Source organism: Hyla sarda, chromosome 5, assembly GCF_029499605.1.
Source record: "Hyla sarda isolate aHylSar1 chromosome 5, aHylSar1.hap1, whole genome shotgun sequence".
Classification (NCBI taxonomy): domain Eukaryota; kingdom Metazoa; phylum Chordata; class Amphibia; order Anura; family Hylidae; genus Hyla; species Hyla sarda.
Window position 1 is genome coordinate 341,204,964 of NC_079193.1, and position 17,375 is coordinate 341,222,338.

Here is a 17,375-nt window from a genome sequence, read left to right on the forward strand (position 1 = left end):
TTTCCTGTGGGCGTTTTATGAGTTCATTTTACTTGTGTTAAGAAGTCATGCCTCAAGGCTGCCTGACTGCATGCAACTGCCCAATGAGATGGCCCAAAATTAATGGCCTTAGTCTAAGACTGTATTGCTTTTTCAACCAACATGCTATGTATTAAATGTATTATTGTATGCACATTATTTAATGCCACAAACTGACGTAATGTAGGCTTACACTGTGAAAGATAGATATGAAATAGATAAATAGATAGATTCATAGATTTTACGAGAAGTGTCCAGTGGGCCTCACATTCTAATAATTTAAAAATGCATTGGGGCCACAGGAGCAAATTCCATAGAAAATCAATCGTCATAAGAGTACGGGAAAGAACTACCCAGAGAAAGTGTATAGGAAAACAGGAAAACTTTATATGTACTGACTGTTCACAGTTTGTTTTGGGTGCCGAACCAATTGCATACTGGAAAAACATGTTAAAAATAAAATATACTTATACTGTGTAAAATAAATGGATTAATGGATCTGTCAGGTCTCTATTTTATTCTGTGTGTCACCAACTACTATGTTGGTGAGGCTTCTTCCCATCTTTACATCAAGGCCTTCTCTACTAGAAAATCCCAGAATTTGTTTTAGAAGTCGGGATGCTCGGATAATCTCCGTACCATGTATACATACCTGGAAACTAAGTAGTGAACAGTTCTCTCCCACCAAAAAAGAAATTTGTGTTGGAATCTAACACTTTTTTTAATCTATTTTGAGTATTTTTTTATTTTAGTTTACCTATCAATACGTCTTCCACATAAATAAAAAGAAAACAAGGTATTTAAAGCGTTATCCAAAGAGTTAACATTTTTTGGCATAACCTTAGCATAAGTCATAAATGGTCTTCTCAGAGTTGGACTTTCCACCAATTAGGAAGACATGTGGCCTTTGTGTGTTGACTGACAAATAGGAGAATATTAAAGAGCAGGTTGATCATGTGTGCTGGTAAAGCCACATACTATGGTCACTGAAATTTTCCATCAAATTAGAAACTTCTGCAATACTCACGGGTTGCACGCAACTTTTACAATCATCGTAAAACAATCAAAAACTTGCACATGGGACTAAACATGATATGTAAGGTAATCATGTAGCTGATCCTTACCTGGATGTTTCTTCTGAAATAATTAATTTACAACTAAATATAACAATAATAATAATGATAATAACAATAATATTTGTAATAATATATATATATATATATATATATATACATATATATATATATATATATATATATATAGATATATATTAGTAATAATAACGATGATAATCACAATAATAACAATAATAATAATGATAATAATTATGATAATAATCACAATAATAATTAGAACAATAATAATAATAATAATAGTAATTAAACCCATGGAACTTATTATCTGCTAAGAATTTCACTATGTTATGTAATATTATATAGCTGATTTTAAAAATTTGAAAACACTCATTTTCATTCATGTTAAAAAACATGAAAAACATTGGGTCTTATTTCTAATCTCTCCTTTGTTTCCTAAATAGTGGAGGTTTTGTATAGGTAGATTTCAGGAACGTCTAGTGGCCTTCTATGGCTAGGTTAAAGGTCAAAAACATTCTATATGTAGAGGCATAAATGTATCAGATGAGCAGAGGTCTTTACTGTCAGACAGGAAGAGTAAGTCAAGTTACCGTAATATAAGTTATAACATGTGCAATAAATATGCGATACCTACGGTATCTGTTTATGTTGCAAAAAAATAAAAAATTAAATAAAAAAAAATTAAATACAGTATTACAAATGCATGAGTTGTGAAGCTTCTATGAATTTATTTCTTTATTTGACCTTTTTCATCCCCAAGTTCTTTTCGACCCTAGACATCAACTGAAGACATTACAATCTAACATTTCATAATGTAAAATACATAAAATAAATGAAAAAAAATAATTAAAATTATTATTATTATTTTTAACAGAGCAATTGATGCTATGTTAAATCTTGGGGTAGAATCTTGGGGGAGTTTTCCTATTTAGATTTAATGTAAATAGAAAAACAGTGCAATGGTATACTTTTAATAAATATATTATATCTTTATAAGATGTGTGTGTGTGTGTGTGTATATATATATATATATATATATATATATATATATACCGTATATATATATATATATATATTAAATTATTATTATGTATACATATATATATATATATATATATACGTGTGTGTGTGTGTGTGTGTATATATATATATATATATATATATATATATATATAATGTATATTTATATATATATATATATATATATATATATATATATATATATATAATGATAAATATTATAAGCTACAGGTGGACGCAGCCAATAACTCCCCAACATGTGTAGTGACTTTGGCGAAGATTTATCAAAACCTGTGCAGTGAAAAAGTTGCCCAGTTGCCCATAGCAACCAATCAAATAGCTTCTTTCATTTTGAAAAGGGCCTCTTAGAAATGAAAGAAGCGATCTGATTGGTTGCTATGGGCAACTGGTCAACTTTTCCTTTACACAGGTTTTATCTCCCCCTTAATCTTTATTTCAAAAAGACACTTTTCGCACACATATGAGTCTATGGATACTGTACAGTAAATGTCTAGAACATTTTTGTATACTCTATCAACTGTACAGTGTAAATAGAACCAGTGCCTCTCTACCAGTATGCCTCCAACTGTTGCAAAACTACAACTCGCAGCATGCCCGGACAGCAGTTGGCTGTCTGGGCATGCTGGGAGTTGTTGTTTTGCAACAGCTGGAGGCATACTGGTAGGGAGGCACTGGTTCTATTTACACGTTACAGTCTATATTGTAAAAAAATAAAAAATAAAATCTAAGTACTCTCTATCCTAATCCATAGAGCATACGATTGCACACAGTCTTTGTCTAGCCTTGGGTGTATAGACTGTAGGATTGACTGTTTGCATTAGTATGGCACGTGACATTGTCTTGTTCTTTGGGGCTTACAACCATTGCGACGGATGTTATTTTCATAATTACTTCCGAGCATATGTAAAACGATACGGAATATATTAGACCAATGTCCGCCATGAAACGGGTGAGGCGAACAAAGCCCGACACCCTCTTAACTCAAGCTGTTTTACATGGGAGCTCAATCTTAATTGTAAAGAGAATGTTTCATTGGAGAAATATAAAAACAATAAATGCCCTGTATGTAAAGAGGGGGTTTATAGGTTGCATGGAAAATGGAATGGGAATGTGGTATAGACGGAGTATAGACGACCTGACTTTGTGTTTAAACTCTTCGAGGGTGCCTTTTGCATTCCTATGGAAATATTATTGTGATTTGGATAATAAATAAGCTGAGCTCTGCTATATCTGACCAGCACAGCCATATCTATTATGAGGGGTTCCCTAGCTGTCTTTGAGTGTTTGTATTGACTACTTAAAGGGGTACTCTAGTGAAAAAAAAAACATTTTTTAAATCAACTGATGCCAGATTTGTAAATTACTTCTATTTAAAATTCTTAATCCTTCCAGTACTTATCAGCTTCCGTATGCTCCACAGGAAGTTCTTTTCTTTTTAAATTTCTTTTCTGTCTGACCACAGTGCTCTCTGCTGACACCTCTGTGTGTCGCAGGGACTGTCAAGAGCAGGATAGGTTTGCTATGGTGATTTTCTCCTGCTCTTCACAGTTCCTGAGACAGACAGAAGTGTCAGCAGAGAGCACTGTGGTCAGACAGAAAATAAATGTAAAAAGAAAAGAACTTCCTGTGGAGCATACAGCAGCTAATAAGTACTGAAAGTATTAAGATTTATAATTAGAAGTATTTTACAAATCTGTTAAACGTTCTGGCACCAGCTGATTTAAAAAAAAAAAATTTCACCGGAGTACCCCTTTAAGGCCTCATGTATATGACCCTATAATCGCTATTTATAAGGCAGTGCATGGGACCTTACTTACTGTTGTTGTCTTCTTTTCAAAGAGAATATATCCCAAATATATTCCCCATAGCACAGCTGAACATTGAGTCTCTATAGCAGTGTTGTGCATGTCCAGATGTTGCAAAGCTACAACTCCCAGCATGCCCGGACAGCCGTTGGCTGCCCGGGCATGCTGGAAGTTGTAGTTTTGCAACACCTGGGAGTTTGCAGTTTAGAGACCACTGCTCTAGAGCATTGTAAAATGGAGCCCAGTGTTGATGAGTAAGGAGAACATATTGGCATGTACCCTGGGGCCTCCATCACCTCTCGGAATGTCCGCGTGGAAAATCTCTGCGCAGACATTCCCCAGACTGTGGGCGCCCGCATAATATGCGCATGCCGTGCGGAGTCCGCAGAAAGAATGAACTGGTTCATTCCTTTTGAGGACACGGACATTCCGTCGTTGAATTCGACGGGACTCTGCTGCCGCTTTAAATTCTGCATGGAAATTCCAACGTGTGAACATAGCCTTAGGGTATGTTCACACAACAGAATTTCCAGGCAGAATCCGGAGATAAAAATGTTGCTCGGAAATTCTGCATTGTGAAGCTAACGTTGTTGTGGTGAATAGAATTTCCACCGTCCCATTCACACAGCGGATTTTCACCTGCAGAAATTCTGCATTTCGGATTCTACAAAAAGAGAAAAAAAAATAAAAAAAAAATAACACTCTGAATACGGTCAAGAATCTGTGTGTTGGATACAAGAAATTCTGCATAAATTCAGCGCTAATTCCATGCACATTTTCAGAATCTGCCAAAATGCGATGGGAACTTACCCCTAGAGCATATTTACACAAAAGATTTTTCATGCAGATTCCAGCATACAATCTATGTGTACTCTGCACCAAAATCTGTGTGAATTTTACCCTTAAAGGGGTACTCCACCCCTAGACATCTTATCCCCTATCCAAAGGATAGGGGATAAGATGTCTGATCGCAGGGGTCCCACCGCTGTATATCTCCATGCTGCACCCTGCGTCGGTTTAGAGCGTCCGGTTTAGCCCTGGAGGCTCGTGATTTCACAGCCACGCCCCCTCAATGCAAGTCTATGGGAGGGGATGTGACGCATTACCAGTCATCCGGCACGGAGCGAAGTTCACCGGATGTCTGGGGTGCCGCAGCCGAGATCATGGGGGTCCCAGCGGCGCGACCCCCACAATAAGATATCTTATCATCTATCCTTTGGATAGGGGATAAGATGTCTAGGGGTGAAGTACTCCTTTAAGGCTGGGCTTACACTACGGAATCTCTGCCTGAAAATATTCCTAGATGGAGATATTGTTCCGAAGGCGGCAAGCGGGAAATACATCAGTCAACGCTAGGACTGCGCAGATTTTTCCGGTCCCCATAGATGGTGATGTGTTCTGAACAATATTCTGCCAAAAGAATAAACAAGTTCATTCTTTTGGCAGATGAATTTCAACCAGTGAAATTCCGTAGTGTGCACTGTGCGGCAGAATTCTATTGACAGCACCAGCATTTTGGAGTGGAATTTCAAAGAGGAATTTCATTAGTAAATTCTGTAGTGTGAACCAGGCCCAAACTGCATCCCATTATTTCCAAGGGAAATCAGTACCGTCGTTTTGACAGGGTGGATTTCTCCAAACACCGATTTGTAAATCAACCTGTATAAACAATAGGTGACGTGTGCATTACTGATGCAGTTACTGTGTAGATCCTGTACGCAAAATGTATTTGTAGTCAGGACATGGACATTGAAATATAAAGCTAAGCCAGAGCATAAAACTCCATATGCAAAATGAACATCCTTAGTAGGAACAGAAAGTTATTGCTTTGGATTACTGCTGTTCCTTCATAAATGTGAACACGCTCCTATGCTGCTTGTTGTCCAGTACGCTGTTTTCTGTTTACATTCCTCCCTGAATGCCTTCATATAGAGATACGACACCTACACCTTATTGTAAGGAAATAATGCAAATATAGATAACATTTCCAATGGCTTCAGGTGATAAATGTCATTCTGTAAATTGTATTCTCTCTGTCATATAAGTAAAGATGATTTATATGTAATATGTAATGTATTACAAAGAAATCCTCTGCATGCGTGAAGCTGAAATCAAATTGCGTGAGAGGAAACGGAATGATACGTTTATAATAAAGATATACACTACTAGGCCATGTATATTTGTGTACATTACCCACTGTGGTACCAGAATATCAACTATGGAGGAAGGCAAGTGCATATGCACCATAGCAGTAGTCCTTGTGGCGTCCATGTGGCTTCCATGGGGGGTACAAAGATGTGACCTGCACCAAACAAGGAGGTAAAAAATGTCCGCCAGTCATAAAAATAGGAGGGGGTCACCAAGTTTTACTTAGAGGTTATAATAGTGTCAAGTAGCTGCTGTAAAGGCCGTCATTTTTATTTTTGCTATAGGCTTCATAGTCCTCTGTGCACCTCACTGAGGGATGGTTAGTCATTGGTTTGTGGTATGGGACCTGTGTCCTCCTTCATCTATGGCTGTGCTCACAGGTAATTTTGTAGACATTCATTTTAAGTTCAAGGCCCCCTTCACATATATCCTGCAATTTGGCATAAAAGGGCTGAAGGGAAACTGATAAATGGACTGATCCCATTCATTTGATTAATTCAGATTAACGCCTTATTTGGGACACCAGATTGCAGGACAGGGGAATGCATCTTGCAGCGCTTCCACATTTTGCCTTCAGTGCCGGACCTATAAAGAACTGATACATTTTGCCGTCCGTTGTCACATCAGTTATGACCAGTTGACTGAGCTGGATTGCTGGATATATGTGAACCAAAACTTCTATTGAATTTAATAGGAAAATATCTGTCAGTTCACGTACTTTTATGGTCACAATTATAATACCTGTTAAATTCAGTGCTGGAAACATTATGTTCCAAAAATTACAGTTGTTTTGGGGAATTTTTTGGACCACAGCAAAACTGAAAAAGCTGCAGGGGGTGTTATTTTGGTCAGCAGACTTATTAGTGACAAACAGGCAAAAATTTGCTTAAAAAGCAGTACAAATGCAAATATATATATATATATATATATATATATATATATATATATAAAAAAATAAAATAAAAATGAGACTCATTTTCCTTGTAAAATACGTTAATTTTTTTACTCAAATTTTACTGTGTAAACATAACCTAACACTGATTTTTATGGGAAGTAAAATTGATTCTAAGTAATGTGTGGGGGAGGAGAGCTTCATACACCTTTTACCATGGATGCCTTTATCCCAAGGTTGGCAACTTTTTGTGTATTTTCGTGTAGTTTGAATGAAGTCGAATAAAACCCTCAATATTAAAGGGGTTATCCAGGAATAAAAAAACAGGGATCATTTCTTTTAAAGACCGATCCTTGTCTGTCTCCAGGTTGGGTGTGGTTCTGCAGCTCAGTTCCATTGAAGTGAATGGAGCCAAGTTGTAAAACCACACCCCTGTTTTTTGATTTCTGGATAACCCCTTTAAGGCAACATGTACCCATGGTATTTTTTTGTAAGCTGTAGAGGTAAATATTGTTAGTGCATTTGTATGGGGATCCATGCTTGTGCTACAAATATACTGGAAGTACAGCATACTGATATACTGGAATATCTTTTATTTTAGAACAATTGTCAATTAGCTTAAACAACTAACTTTCACAATCTGGCACACACAGATGTTTTTAGTAAGACAAGTAATTTACTCCTTGCACAAATAGTATTAGGTACTGTTAGTGTAATTGTCATTACAATTAACATTTCAGGATAAACTGTCCTTTGTGCACATGAGTAATAGCAATATTTTTGGCTGTTATATAACTGAGACCTTTCACTGAAACTAGCCTATACACTAGATTTCATACAGAGCATACACAAAAAACAAGGGATCCTGCAGCTCTTCCTCTCTGTAGGAAACCCTAAGAAGTAGCAGCAGCATGGCAGACATTATAGAGTAGTAAAGAACAGTATAACCTGTGAATCCAGCAATTTCTATAAGATAAACCTGCAGTATCTCTGCCTTGCCTTGTATTTTTTATCATCCTCACTCACCTTCTCTCCCTTACTGGTCCCCTCTCTCCCCATAGACTTCTATGGGCAGTGTACACTGATCTCACAGTGATAAAGAGAGATTCCCCTTAGTGGAGAACAGATAAGAAGTAATTTTCTGATGACACATATCGTAGTTTCTTAAATGCCCTTGTACTATTGACTTATGTAAAGTTGAAATCATTCTTAAATTCTTGTATGTCACCTAGCAAGCTTACAAAATTTTTTTTTATATTTGTATACAAATATTTGTACTGAAGAATTGTAAAATTGTACAATATTTGCTTATACAGTATATATTCATGTATGTATATATATATATATATATATATATATATACATATATCTTATCTACAACTTTAAAAAATCTGCTAAAAATATTTGGATATTTGGAATGTAATAAAATCCTGTAGAATAAGGGTAAGAATATACCATCTGGCTAAATTTGAGAAAATTATTTTGTAAGTTGAGTAGTGTTTTTCGATAAATGTTTTTGATCATTGTCAAAGATCTGTTCCTTTAAAAGTCCAGCCATTCCTGCATACTACATTATATTATAGAACACACACTATAAATGTTTCCTTTTCTTAAGTGACTTTATTTTATTTATTTACTAGTTATCTCCGTTGGGATGATGCCAAGCGTGCCTCCTGTTTACTCATGCACAATGCTATGTGTCCAGATGTTCTTTGTGTGTGTTGTTGCCTTCTGTTCAATCCCGATCCCACAGGGCAGTTGTACTGCGCTACAAAGAGTATATATATATATATATATATATATATATATAATTTTTTATTTTTTTTTGGAGCTGTAGAAATAGTAATGGTATGTGCTTTGTACTGATTGTTGTGACACACATGGCTAACACCTATTTATTTTTTTTATATATTATTATAAGAATGATGCTTTGGTGTCACAGCTACATATGGCGGCACTTTGGGGAAGCATAATACAAATATTAATATGCCATTGATGAAAGTTGTTAATCACGAGTTGTTATTTGGGTATGAGGTTAGCTGACTATGGTTCACTAAACTTGATCCATGTGAATAATTATGATAGGAGGTCATCATTGTGATAAATTATATATAAAATAGAATTAGTGTTGAAATGGGATTGCATGGATCTTACACCTGAGGAAATGATTCTGAGGGTTTATTCTCCATCTATACAGAACATGTGCATGTCTACGTTAAGTTGCATTGTATATGTAGTTATCACTGCACACAGGGGCCCTTATTTACTAAGATTGTTGTGTAGGTTTCCTTGCGGGTTTTAATTCCCTACAATTTATTTCCCACTGTATTTATTAAGGTTTCCCTACATTTTCCACTTTTCCCTACAATTTGCTTTTTTTACGCATGTTCTGATCTGTCTGGTTTTCCTCAGCTCAAATCCACCACATTTTCTGTGGAAACCTTAGTAAATATGTTGGGTTTTTGTGAAAATGTCGGAACACGCCCCTTTTCTGAGACCACACACCCTTTTCCCAGTGACCACGCCCCTTTTTGGGGGTTTTCTTAGCAAAAGGGAGAGTTAGTCAGGGGTTTTTCAATTCTGGTGCAAATTCTGGCGCACATTCTGGGCAATGCCACAGAATTTGGTACACAACCCGACAAAACATATCGGGTTTGCAATAGTAAATGAGGGCCAGGATATATTATCAATAAGATCTATTCAGACCGGTGTTTCGCACACCAGGCTGAGACAAGATGTCTTACTCAAACACCACCTTTGACTGTCCATGCCCCACGCATTGAAATCAGCTATGGGCTATTGTAGATTTTGGCTATAATTTACACCAGTTTTTAAATCTGTTGTGCGGCAGAGGCCCCTTCCCTCCTGCTAAGCCCCACTCATTTTTTTTCTAAAACTTTATAAAAGCTACAAGAGAACCAAAACATTTCCAACTTTAGAGCAAATAACGCATAATCCAAGTTTGCAACTGTAAGAATAGCTTTACTTAAAGGGGTACTCAAGTGGGAAACATTATTATTATTTTTTTTTATTAACTGGTACCAGAAAGTTAAACAGATTTGTAAATTACATGTATTTAAAAATCTTAATCCCAATCAAGTGGGACGAGTCCTGACATAGGGGGAGATTTATCAAAACCTGTCCAGAGGAAAAGTTGCCCAGTTGCCCATAGCAACCAATCAGATTGCTTCTTTCATTTTTAACAAGGCCTCTGCAAAATGAAAGAAGCAATCTGATTGGTTACTTTGGGCAACTGGATAACTTTTCCTCTAGACAGGTTTTGATAAATCTCCCCCTTGGGTCTCAAATCTAGCGGTGAGAGCAGGCTACCGTTTGGTGTCTTTGTATGCAAGGCTACTAAGCCATGTCAGACCTGGCTTACAAAAATACATTAGGAGGGCACTTTCAAAAAGTCTCACGAAAAGACTTTTTGTGCAGAAAAATCAAAGGAGAGGAAAAATCATACAAAATGGTGTTCTGAAGTGATTTATTGTTTTTTGCTTATGTGCGCCAAATTCATCAACCCCCCCCCCCCCCTTAATAGAATAATAAATATGTGGCACATAAGCAAAACCAATGACTTTAAAACTCACTTTTCAAAGACAATAAAGATGAATCTCCCCCAATATCTTTATAATTTTACCATAGACTTGTGACCTCAGGTTCTTTATTGCATTCACAGAATTCATATTTGATTCTTGAAACGAACCATAAATCTCCCGGACCATAAATATTGTCTTACCTTCAAAGGATCAGGACACAGCTCCTCTCATTTGATTAAAAGGCTGATGATTGATTGATGGTCTATACGATACTAATGTAATGACTGCCATACATCCAGGGATTTTGAGGACATTGCCGCTTTACTATAGGAGACACACACACGCCCTAAAATAGACTGGATAAATACTTAGCGTCAATTTAAAGGGGTTATCCACCATAAGGTGATTTCAGACAGTAATGGACATGCTTAGGAAGGATCTGCACGTCTTAGGGCTAAATGGCTATGTTGTGAGATTACCATAACACTGTGGCTAGCTTTTTGTGAACTGGTATTTCCTTTTTGAGTTTTATTCTTTGCATACAAATCTTTGCCTACAAACATAATTCCATTTTCCTCCCTCCCACACATCAGCCACACCACCCATTGAAACATAAATAAGCTGCATCCATTTAAAAGACCTGTGGTTTTCAATCAGGGTGCCTACAGCTGTTACATTAGTTGCAGATTGATCTCTCTCCCACCAAGTGATTGCTCCACCCATTGAAGCAGACAGGCTCCCTGTCATCAGTTGACTAGTGAGTCAGGTTTCAGCTGCATTGCAACCTGGGAAAAATCTGAGACAACAGTCATTTTGTATGCTGGTAAAAATAAATATTGGAAGAATTGTGGGAAAACTGTCACACACAGGTCCAGACACTATATTATGAACTACACTAACGTTACAGCCCCTGTAGCATAATCAAATAAAAAAAAAATCCTGGAATACCCCTTCAAGTTTACTTTTTGTAAATCTGGCCGTACACACTGAAAACATTTTGGCCTAATCCGCTGATTTCATCAGGAGCAGCTGACTATATAATGTGTATGGTGGGCTCCTAACTCCAGCTGCCTGCTCATTGTGTTCTCTCTGAGTCTGACAGCAGATTACAACTCTTTTTACATTAAAAACGCATGCATGCATGACTGGGCTGAGTGTGCATGTGTAAAGGGAAGTCTGGTGAGACAGCTGATGGTTGTAGGAGTGTTGGACTAACAGATATGTTATGTGTATGGCCAGCCATAGTCCCATTCACTTAAATGGGGTAAACTGCAAAACCAGGTATATCCAGGGACAAATGTGGAGCTGTTTCTGAAAAATCACATTTTTCATCAATATAATGTATGTTTTCTTAGTGTAACATTAATCCGTGTAAATCCTTTACAAAGATTAAATGCCTTTTGACTGTCCAGGCATGCTAGGAGTTGTAGTTTTGCAACAGCTGAAGTGGAGAACTAAGGGAGAACACATAATATTTTTTTGTTAGATTTGTATGGAAGACATATGGGGGTAAAACAGAGGCTCCTGTGTTCCATTATGGAGATTACAACTCCAAGCGAATGAGAGCTATGATAAGGCTGCATGCACAAATTGTGATAGTAGTATTTGCCATTTGTTAGTCTGGAAAATCTGAGTCACAACCTTTTAAGTAGCTTCACTATAGGCCAAAACAAATCTACACGAAGATCAGAATCTCATGAATCAGCTGTCAATTTGTTTAGTCTTCAAAAAGTTCTTCCCCTTCTGTTTGGTCAGGACATGACCAATATTGTGAAGAGGGGAGCTCATATTACTGCTCGTTAGATTTGAAAACAACAGGAAGCTTTTCTCAGAAAAGCAGTGCGGCGTTCTGAGGGAAACTACTGTGACTGAGAAAGGTTTCCTGCTGCCTTTAAATCTAATGAACCCTCCCCCCCCCTTCAAATCGCTGGTCTTGTCCTGAGTACACAGGAGGGAAAGGGGGAGCAGGGATAGGAGCTCTGCTTTCAGAAAGTGTGACGTGATATCACAGCTACAAGCCAGACAGCTCAACGCTCAGCTCATATGGAGAGATATGTACAGTATGGCTAATAACAATATATTAGTAAGTTGCTTTGACACCATACACAGGTTGTTTCTTTCTTTGGACAAACCAATTAATTGAATTGTTAACATCTAAGGGCAACTCTAAGACATATATATATATATATATATATATATATATATATATATATATATTTTTTTTTTTTTTACATTGTCTATTGATTTAATGAAAGTGAGTTAAATATAGGAAAATAAATCTCAGCCTTATGCTGCTTCATTGCAGAGGCCCCTATAAGACAATCTCGTAGGGAGCTGCTGAAGATACAGACAGCCACATATTTTGTAAGGAAGTTTGTGAAGCTGGAGAGAAGTCAGGGCTACAACTGGGTCAGGTGATAAGATGAGCACAAGAGAAGAGAGAAGGGCGCCTCTGATAAAAACTGATTGATTGATGTCTTGCTTTGCCACCATCACAAGTAGCTGACAGTTAGTTTGGGATCAGATGATTTGGCTTTTGCGATAGAAGAGGGCTCTGATAGGCAAAACCTGAAGGACAAAGAGGTCAGTCCCTGCGCAGTGTCAGGCTCCAACGTGGAATGCACGGCAAGTATTTTTTCTACCAAGTAGTTAAAGAAACAGAATAGAGCTGCCCAACCTTAAATCCTGATATAAATAGGAAAAATGGAAACATATATATATATATATATATATATATATATATATATATACAATTTTGTTGAATATGATATAATGGACCCCTTTTTCTTGAATAGCTTACCTCAAGCCCTTTGCGTGTAGACTAATGGATTCTGTAGCTAGCTACTTTTATGGGGTCAGATATACAAGTTACACTTAGGGTCGTACACTCAAATTTGAGATATACAGTGTGTATATATATATATATATATATATATATATATATATACAAAAAACAACAGCACTCCCAAAAATTAAATCAACGCTTGTAGGGTGCAGGCTATTGAAAAAAACCTAGTCCAAAAGCTCTTGTGCATCAAAAAATAAAAAAATACAAATACAAATGCCAGTGCAGCACTCCTTTCAAGTGAACAAAAAAGTGGATTTATTCCATCAGAAAATGTGGCAAAAGCAGCAACCGGCTTGAAAAAGATCCTGGAAAGGATCGAAACGTTGCTGCTTTTGCCACATTTTCTGATGTAATAAATCCACTTTTTTGTTCACTTATAAGGAGTGCTGCACTGGCTTTTGTATTTTTTATTTTTATTTTTTATGCACAAGAGCTTTTGGACTAGGTTCTTTTCAGTAGCCTGCACCCTACAACGGTTCATTTAATTTTTGGGAGTGCTGTTGTTTTTATGTATATATATATATATATATATATATATATATATATATATATATATTGTAGTTTACCTTGGTAAAGATGGACAATTGTCACAAAACATGAGAAAGAGATAGTGGCACAGTTCAGAATGAAAGAAAATATGCTTGACCAGCACTAGCTAAATGCTTTAAGTGACCCTCACTATTCAAGTGGCTTACTACCGGCCACCTGACAAAACAACCTTATACCACTGGCACGTCTGCATTTTAAAGCTGCAGCCTTTCCGAGTACAATTCCCATCTGAAGGTCAGACTAGCTAGTTTTACCAGCTGAATTCACCACCTGTGCTGAACAGGGCTCGCCTGAAAACTTGGTGTGGCCCAGTAAGCGGAATAAAATGCCCCACTGCCAACCCTGCCTTTCATTCCATTCCATAAAAATCTACGCCGAAAATAGAATATTTCAAAGTCCTTAACAAGATAAGATTTGCTAGAGATTTAACTGTTTTCTTGATTTCCAATATCTTGTCTAGCTTTCCCTAGATGAGATAGGTGCCTCCTAAAATCCAATTGCTACATGACAGGTACCTTGGGAAAATGAAGAGACCACGACCACCATGCCTGTCACTGTCTCACTATATATATTTGTGACTTTTGTGGCTTTTTAAGCCTGAAGTCAGATGTACTCCCATGACCTGACAGTTTCTTTCTAATTTAAGGCCAATGGGAAATAAAAAGACATCTGGAATATTGGTGTAACCCTGACATGCTAGCAATAATTGAGTTTTCCAGGACCTGGATTTCTACCATCTTCTGTCCCATCTTTATGACATATCATTATATAGGAATGTGAACAGAAAGGAGCTGAACCCCTTTAAAAACTCCGTAGATTTACCTGCAGTAACATCAAATAACAAATTCAGCCCCCCTACATTGTCAGATTGGGCTCTGCTGCGTCTGTATGTATCATTAGACGCAGTAGGCCTATACAGGAGATGATTTATGTTGGTGAGGGCAGAAATTTCTCTTAATGGCAAAGACAAATGAACTAAGGGCATTCTAGAACACCTTTGATGTTAGAGACTCTGTGGTCTTATAAATTGTCTTACCTTGAAGGGATTTTTCTCTGGCATGTGTCTGTTTTTTTTTTTTTTTTAAATGACACGGACACTTTAACATATTTAGAGGCCATTTTATCGAGTTGCACATATATTCACATCTGCATTGGAAGCCCTGTCAACAATTCTGTCATATGGTGCACATAGCGCTATCTTTTCAAATAAACAATGGAAAAAAAAACACACTTTAATCCAGATGGACAATAAAGTCAGCTAAGTGTTCCTGTCATTCCAAAAAACTTTTGACTGGTCACTTAGTGCTGTTACCCCCACCGATCAGGAGAACGAGTCGGGAGAAGTGCGCGGCAGCATGCATTATTCATTGGCTTACTAGCAATCTCCATCCTGTGGCCCCCACACTTTTATAAAGAGATTTTACATATACCACAAACTATAAATATAAATATTTCTTCTATTTACTGTATGTCACCATTTACTGTGTGCATTAATTATATATATATATATATATATATATATATATATATATATATATATATCACACACTACACACTTTTTCCAAATAAATGTGATGGACTGGTGGGATTGTAGTAGCCAGCAGGCAGTGGTGGACTGGTGGGATTGTAGTAGCCAGCAGGCAGTGGTGGACCAGTGGGAGTTGTAGTAGCCAGCAGGCAGTGGTGGACTGGTGGGATTGTAGTAGCCAGCAGGCAGTGGTGGACCAGTGGGAGTTGTAGTAACCAGCAGGCAGTGGTGGACTGGTGGGAGTTGTAGTAGCCAGCAGGCAGTGGTGGACTGGTGGGATTGTAGTAGCCAGCAGGCAGTGGTGGACCAGTGGGAGTTGGAGTAGCCAGCAGACAAGACAGCAGGCTACTACATTATTATTAATAATATAAATAAATACATTTAATTCGCTCAACATATGTAAAATACCCAATTCCAGACAGACCCCTTTTAAGATGATGGGATCCGACAGGACCTGTGAAAAGGGTTAGTTTGATATCCTTGCTTGGCGCTGAATGGACCCTAAATGAGATGGAGCCCAGCAGCAGTGGGAATAAGCCCTTACATACACATATATATGCATGTACAAAGGTACATATTAAATTAATGTCGATACTGAGGGGAGATGCATTAATATTCAATTACAATGCAAATTAGCTAAATTTCACCAGAAATGTGGGGACTGTGGTAACATGTAAATATCAGTAAATAAACTCTCGGAGGATGATGATTACGTTTCAGAATGGATTCACAGCCAGGTTGTTTTCCAACAATAGCAGAATTTACCACATTTTTATTTTGTATATTTTACCTAACGCAGACTTCCTCTGTAGATAATCTCATTTATATCACACAATCAAATTCTCATAATTATAGCAATCTATTTTCCTATTGAGTTTCCTTCCCTTCCCAACATTCACACAAACATAGTATAACGGCAGTTATATAACGGTGTGAGGACGGTGGTGAGTGGGAGTCAGGGGGGAGGGGGGTATGGGGATGTCCTTAGTTAATTATAGGCCAATTGTAACCAGAGATCTGCTCATTCAATGGAAACCAATGTTTTGCAATGCATTTCAATGGGGGGTTAAATAAAGGAAATAAAGTCTTAATACAAGAAGTGCATTTAGTTCCCAAACTCGCTAATGTATACAGTCCATGTAAACAGTCCCAAGTGCTGGTGATGGACTGTGGCAGAGAGAGCTGTTTGTTTACATGTAAGCTATTAGGACATGATACACAGGCTTAACCTTTTGCACATATTAGGTGTTTGAAAGGAGTTGTATGAAATTAAAAAATCTTGCCTGTTTTAACCACAAACAGCGCCACTGTCATCCACAGGCTGTGTCTGGTATTGCAGCTTATCCTGATTAAAGTGAATAGTCCTCAGCTGCAGACAGAGCCTATGGCAGTTGCTTTTTCTATTTAAAAGTAGTTTCTCTTATGTCCTACATCCTGTTTGAAGAAATGCATAGATAGATAATAGATAGAAATATATGAGATAGATAGATAGATAGATAGATAGATATGAGATAGATAGATAGATAGATATGAGATAGATAGATAGATATATATGAGATAGATAGATAGATAGATAGATAGCAACAGGAAAATACAGCAGCACACTGCTAGCACAAAGATATAGATGAAACATGAGTATATAGATAGAACATGAAAAGCTATACAGCTGTAATGCAATAAATGAAGATATGAAACTATGAAATTATGAGGTACTTAGCTTGCAAATTTGGCGCCAAATAGCGTGGACCGTCCCACCACGGTAAGGTGACCTCATTCTGGGATGGACCCTACACTGTGAATATGCCTCTGTGTGAACAGTACAGCAGGCATGCAAGGTCTGAAACATCCAAGGCACCTAATATACACCTAATAGAGGTGGGTGGGGTGCAGGAGCCAACATGGAGGTAGCC

The 17,375-nt window shown here is 37.3% G+C and overlaps 1 protein-coding gene and 1 long non-coding RNA gene across 5 annotated transcripts in view; one reads left to right on the forward strand and one right to left on the reverse strand.

Annotated features, from left to right (window-relative positions):
* The window catches only part of ZFPM2 (zinc finger protein, FOG family member 2), a 451,186-nt gene that overhangs the window by 7,031 nt on the left and 426,780 nt on the right, over nt 1-17,375 (forward strand). The gene's annotated exons all lie outside the window — the stretch shown is intronic.
* Nucleotides 1-17,375, reverse strand: part of LOC130274339 (uncharacterized) — a 79,806-nt gene that overhangs the window by 3,877 nt on the left and 58,554 nt on the right. The window contains exon 3 of the long non-coding RNA XR_008844329.1: nt 10,741-10,896. This is a non-coding gene — a long non-coding RNA (uncharacterized LOC130274339). The remainder of the gene's footprint in view (nt 1-10,740; nt 10,897-17,375) is intronic.